The sequence below is a fragment of the Mastomys coucha genome, unplaced genomic scaffold (assembly GCF_008632895.1).
Source record: "Mastomys coucha isolate ucsf_1 unplaced genomic scaffold, UCSF_Mcou_1 pScaffold21, whole genome shotgun sequence".
Lineage (NCBI taxonomy): Eukaryota > Metazoa > Chordata > Mammalia > Rodentia > Muridae > Mastomys > Mastomys coucha.
The window spans coordinates 2,810,478-2,817,152 of record NW_022196904.1 but is presented as its reverse complement, the minus strand read 5'-3'; the positions used below and the strand labels follow the sequence as shown (position 1 = coordinate 2,817,152).

The following is a 6,675-nucleotide window of genomic DNA, read 5'->3' as shown; positions in this document are numbered from 1 at the left end:
AAAAAAAAAACCAAAAACCAAAAACCAAAAAACCAAAAAAGCAAAACAAAAAACAGGGGCTGGCAAGATGCTTTAGTGGGTAAAAGCACTGACTGCTCTTCCGAAGGTCCTGAGTTCGGTTCCCAGCAACTACATGGTGGCTCACAACCACCCATAATGAGATCTGACCTCTTCTGGTGTGTCTGAAGACAGCTACAGTGAATTATGCCACAGCGATTGGGGTTGGAGCGAGTGGGGCCAGCAGAGATTCTGAGATCAATTCCCAGCAGCCACACACATGATAGTTCACAGCCATCTGTACAGCTACAGTGTACTCATACACATAAAATAAATAAAATAAATCTTAAAAAAAGAAAAGAAACAGTTGGTGAATGACTTTATGGATAGACTATCTTAATACGCACACCATTTCTTAAATGAATGTAACCTGTTCTCTGTGGGCTGAGAATAAAGTCACTCACTCAAATCAATAGCTTTGACCATAGGAGTAAGTCTGTATCCAAAAATCATGCCTACAATTCATTCCTTGGCGAAGCAGAACTGTAAACTCTCAGCTTAGCTATGATGGAGGTAAAATCCTTCGGTGATTTGAGGGTCATTGAAGTACAGCCTTATTACAATGAAATCCAATGTCTAAAACTTGTTCTTATTTTGGGCTTGTACCACAGTAAGAGCCAAGATTTTAAACTCTACTAAATACAACACAAACAAACAAACAAAAAGAGTTTATGTATTTATGTTCATTTAAGAAAATACTAGTAGTGACGTATTATTTTGAAATATACAGTTAATATGTTTAGAGTTATTTAAAATTTATATTGAGAAAAACGTATGTATTTTCAGTATTGCTGTATACAAGCATCTACATAAGACTGTTAAATTGACTGTTGTTTTATATCAAACAACATTTATAATACTCATTTTTACTGTTAAAATATTTTATAAATTTTAAGGAATAGGACAAAAAGGATATTGTAGGTATTGAAGAGGGGGTCTCTGGGAGGAGTTGGGGTACAAAAGGGAAACAAGAGTGATTTAATTCTATTTACTTAAAATATGTTTTTAAATGTTAACAAATTCAGATAAAGTGAAATCATGTAACTTTTCTAATCATAATGCAATAAAAGTTAAAAAAAAAACAATGAATTCATGAAGTTCTTAGGCAAATGGATGGATCTGGAGAATATCATCCTGACTGAGGTAACCCAATCACAAAAGGACATACATGAAATACACTCACTGATTAGTGGACATTAGCCCAGAAGTTCAGAATACCCAAGATACAATTCACAGAACACATGAAGCTCAAAAGGAAGGAAGACCACAATGTGGATACTTTGGTCCCTCTTAGAAGGGAGATCAAAATGCCCATGGGAGGAGATACAGAGATAAAGTGTGGAGCAGAGACTGAAGGAAAGGCCATCCAGTGACTATCACATCTGGGGATCCATCCCATATACAGTCACCAAACCCAGATACTATTGTGGATGCCAACAAGTGCTTGCTGCCATAAGCCTGATATAGCTGTCTCCTGAGAGGCTCTGACAGTGCCTGACAAATACAGAAGTGGATGCTCACAGCCATCCATTGGACTGAGCATACAGCATCCAATGAAGGAGCTAGAGAAAGGACCCAAGGAGCTGAAGGGATTTGCAGTCCCATAGAAGGAACAACAATATGAATCAACCAGTACCCCCAGAGCTCCCAGGGACTAAACCACCAACCAAAGAGTACACATGGAGGGGCTCAAGGCTCCAACTGCATATGTAGCAGAGGATGGCCTTGTCGGACATCAATGGGAGGAGAGGCCCTTGGTCCTGTGAAGGCTTGATCCCCCAGTGTAGGGGGAATACCAGGACAGGGAAGCAGGAGTGGGTAGGTTAGTGAGCAGTGGGAGGGAGGATGGCATGGGGGAGGGTTCAGAGGGAAAATGAGGAAAGGGGATAAAATTTGAAATGTAAATAAAGAAAATATCTAACAATAAGGGGGGCGGAAAGAAAAGCCCATTTCCCATCTTAGTGTTCTACTCTCTCTTCTGAAGTACTTTTCTGTTTATTTATTTATTTTTTAAAGAATCCAATTTGGCCTCACATCTGGCTTTCTCTGAAATTAATTTCTTTGTTGAAGCCACAAATCTTGCTTTTGCCTAGATGTGGGGGCTGGGGGTGGGGTCTGAAAGTTATTCCCCAGACAGCTGCCAGTGTGGTATGGGACTGTGTGCCTATCATTACTGACAACCCAACTAGACCAGGCCCTGTTGGAAGAGAAAAGTCTAAGAATCCAGACCAGACTTCTGCTCAGGCCACCATACCTGCAGCAGCCCCTCCTCTCTCATGATCATTGTAACAAATAAATTGCTGTGGTCCACTTTCAGTGTGCTCTAAACTCAGAGATCAAAGAATCGCATAGTGAAACCAGAAGGCCCTAGTCCACCCTTCTCCTCTAACAGGTGGCCGGCAGTCTGCAGAACTGCATACTTACAGGCAGCCTTCCTTGTGTCCGAACCTGCACACAGGAAAGGAGGCTAACCCACCGTGAATATTCCTGAGGTGAGGCTTTGCTTCCTGAAGTAATCTGATGAAGGAATTTGGGAAAGGATTGAAATGCCAGAACCCAGGAAGGAGAACTGTAAAAACCTGTGTCTGGGACATGACGCAGTTGCACTCACTAACTCACAGTGGATGGGGTTGCCTGAGCAATATCTAGCTAGTCAACATCCTAGCATGGATGGAAGAGGGGTGATAAGGCCCACTCCAGCTGCTGAGAGGGAACCACTCTTCCATGAGAAGGACACACCCCTGGGAGTTGCCAGTGTTCAAGTGAGTGACCTCACAGCTGTGCATGTATGGGCAGCACTAACAGGACTATATGTAGCTTGCAATATCATGAGCAATTATATACTTTACATGAGAAACAACAAAGAGACCATCCCAAATCAGAAGAAAATGATAATCAATGAGAGAGAGAGAGAGCGCGAGAGCGAGAGAGAAAGAGAGAGAGAAAGAGAGAGAGAGAGAGAGAGAGAGAGAGAGAAGGAGAGAAAGAGAGAGAGAGAAACTGACTCTCAAAGTCAGTAGATTCTTTGAGAACCTCTAACAGGATCTCTAAGAACCTGTTATTAAAAAACCTAACCTCTAATTAAAAAATAAAATAAGCAAGGCAGTGGTGATACACACCTTTGATCCCAGCACTCAAGAGGCAGAGACATGGGAATCTCTGAGTTCAAGACTAGCCTGTTCTATAGAGTAAGTTACAGAACAGTCAGAGCTACACATAGAATCTTTGTCTTGAAAAACAATTAGAAAAAAGTCACCGGGTGTGCATGCCTTTAATCCTAGCACTCAGGAGGCAGAGGTAGGTGGATCTCTGTGAATCTGAGGCAGGCCAGGGATACAAAGTGTGACATTGTCTCAAAAAAAAAAAAAAAATGAAATGAGCAAAAAAACCCCAACCAAATAACAACAACAACAACAACAACAAAACCAATCAACCAACTAACTAACCAACCAAACAAACAAACCATGGAAAAGAGAATAACAAATTAATAAGAAGCATTAGTTTGCATCCAGGAACCTCACTACATACCCTGCAGGTATTAAAAGCAGGGACAGTCACAACTCTCAACCCAATCAAACTGATTGTTTAGTTCACATACACTGGTTCTTGAAAATGACATCCTTCACTTATTTAAAGGGTTTTTGGTTCCAGCTTTGGAGATCAAACCCAGGGCTTTGAGCAGGTTAGGCAAGTATGCTTACCACCAAGCTAAACCTTCAACCCCTAAGAGAAAGGCTGAAGGCTAACTTTACCTGTGAAACAATTTTTCCCCAAGACTTTAGGTTCCAACATCTTCATCAGTAAGTTGAGTCAAAAGAAAGTAATTTTGTTCCTCCAGAAATTATTTACATACTTACACACACACACACACACACACACACACACACACACACACACACACAGACACAGACACACACGCACACAGACACACAGACACACACGCACACACACACACACACACACACACCCTCTCTCTCAGGGGCCAGTTGGGGGTTGGGAGGATGAGCAAGCACACAAACTTGTTCCAGAAACCCACGCTGGAAGTGTTAACAAATATTTAATACAAAAACTCTTATGAAAACACACCCAACCACTTAGAAACAATCCGCTAGAGACATCAAGCAGTTTTTGTTGTTGCTGGTTTTGGTTTATGAGACAGGGTTTCTCTGTGTATCCTTGAGTATCTCTGATGTTCTGTAACTCACTCTACGGAGCAGGCTGGCCTGGAGCTTGGAGATCCCACTGCCTTTTCCTCCTGAGTACCAGGGTTAAAGGCATGTTCTACTACTCCTAGGCTCCTTTAGCTTTTTGTTTGTTTGTTTGTTCCTGAGATAGGGTTTCCTCTGTGTAGCCCTGGCTGTCCCGGCACTTGCTGTGTTGACCAGGCTGGCCTTGAACTCACAGAGCCTGCCTCTGCCTCCTGAGTTCTGAAATGGTGTTCACCCTGTGATACCATGACTACCTTCTTATTTATGTTTATTTGTATATATTTTTAATTAGACCTTTGGGGGCCTCTCAAACAATCTACTGAATTTGACTCTCTTTTTTTCCATTCATTATTATTTTACCTGGTTTTGGTGCTGCGATCAAGGGCATGCGACATCACACCAGGGTAAATATTAAAGTTTTTACGTTGGCCAACAGTATCCTGCTACTGCTAATTTCCTGGCTTTGCTATACTGTGGTTCTGAAAAACATCATTTATATTTTCAGAACATAAACCTTAAGTTATTTGTGGTGAAATATTACAGGTAAATCTGCAGGGGTCTCTGTTACAAAATGACATAAACTAAGTGGTTTAAAACTATAAAAATTCCCTTAGGGACGTGGGTTGACTGGTAGCATGCCAGCTTAGTATGTACAGAGCTCTGGGTTCCATCCTAGAAACACAGAAAATCAGATGTGGTGGTGTACACCTGTAATACCAGAACCTGGGAGGTGAAACCAGGGGGATTAGAAGTTCAAGGTCATCCTTGGCTACACAGTGAATTTTCAGCTAGCCCACAGTCCTTCAGACCCTGTCTCAAGAAAAACAACCAGTGCTCACTTTGACAGCACCCATACTAAAATTGGAACGATACAGAGAAGATTAGCATGGCCCCTGTGCAAGGATGACACACAAATTCGTGAAGCGTTCCATATTTAAAAAGAAAAAAGGAAAAACAACCAACTCCAATAACACCAAAACCTCTAAGAGTTGTATAGCTTCACACTCTTTGAGGTAGGGGTCAGTGGCTTCACACTCGCCCCAGCCTGCCCTTCGAAGCCCCTGATTTTCAGAAAATCTTGTGTCTTTTCCTTGTAGCTATTTAACTCCAGTACCTGCCTTGATTATCATATCATTCTCCCCTTGTTTTAGTCTCCACAGGGTTACCCTTAGAACGACTAAATCAAATCTACATCGATCTCTTCTTGCCACCTTTTGAGGTATTAGAGGCCAGGACTTTGATATATTTGTTTAGCCTAGGGGCCACAACTTGACACTCCAGCCAACAGTAAAGGCCCCTTTTATTGATATGCAAGGCAGTCTTTGTCCATGCATTTACCTAACAACCAAGAAAAAAAGAAAAAAGGCAAGTCTTCAAAGGATTACACCCCGACAATGGAACATCAAAAGATCTCAGCTCTAGGCGGTGAATTCACCCGAAGGGCTTAGACACCAATACTCGGTGCGTCCATATGTGCCAGCTTCTCTGTGGGCTCTCCTGATTCTCGGCCTCCCAAACATGAATATAATTATATAAATATATCTCTACCCTCTACATTCTCAGGAGTCCAACCCTCCCGATGCCTACACGTTATTTATTTTCTCTTTGTATCTCGGAGGCCTCACGAGCTCCCGCTCCTCCGAGGTCTCCAGCTAACCATCTCTTGTGGTCCCTCTACTTACTTCGAAGTCCGGAAAAAGCCGGATAAAGTCAGCAGGATTGTCTGTGGATTCAGCCGGAGCAAGCGTTAGAAGATTCAGTCTAGGAGTAATTTTTGTTTTCCTTAAAAAAAAAAAAAAAAAGTTAAATATAAGTACCGCAAAGTGTCTAGGCTACCCTGCTAAAAAGTAAGTCGTCCAAACGGCCATGACACAGGATGCAAACTGGTTCTGGTGCGTCAAAGCACGAGGGAGGAAAAAAGGAAGAAAGATGAAACGCACATACCTCCTCTTCAAATAACAAAAAATAAAAAAATTTAAAAAATAAATGCATACAAGAGAAAAACTGCCGAACATTTGCTGACTCACCGCCCCGGGGCTTCTAGGTTAGTCCTTAATCCATGGCAGCTGGAACTGGGCAGGAAAGGTCTATGTATGGTGCCATGTGATTGGACAATGCGTCACTTCCTCCCATTGGGCCCCTTTTGGCGAAAGGAAGAAGGATGTGATTGCTGTCGAGGTTGGGTGTGGCTTTGAGCCCTCAGTTCCTGGTAGTCTACAAATTACGGATATTGTGGACATTGCGGTGAGTCTTGGTGAATTTTGGTGTAGGATTCCGGATGGACTTCGCACACAGGATTTCCGAGGTTTCTGACGGTACGGAATCCCTCCAGCATCTCCCTGAAGAGATGGATGCATCCCTTCATACTCTTTTCGTGTTGTTATTTTATTTGTTCCATCACTATCTAGCA

At 42.3% G+C, this 6,675-nt stretch overlaps 1 protein-coding gene and 1 non-coding gene across 5 annotated transcripts in view; one reads left to right on the top strand and one right to left on the bottom strand.

The window, feature by feature from the left end:
- Nlrp4 (NLR family pyrin domain containing 4) overlaps nucleotides 1-6,371 on the bottom strand; it is a 38,160-nt gene extending 31,789 nt beyond the window's left edge. For 3 of the 4 annotated variants that reach the window (XR_004122879.1, XM_031385246.1, XM_031385249.1), the window contains exons 1-2: nucleotides 6,293-6,371; nucleotides 5,948-6,047 (exon numbers count right to left, since the gene is read on the bottom strand). The gene's annotated coding sequence lies outside the window, so the exon portion shown is untranslated. The other variant, XM_031385247.1, reaches the window with a different exon arrangement.
- Nucleotides 5,097-5,203, top strand: LOC116104190. The gene has a single exon (XR_004123727.1). It is a non-coding gene; the product is annotated as a U6 spliceosomal RNA (small nuclear RNA).
- Nucleotides 6,372-6,675: the final 304 nt, after the last annotated feature.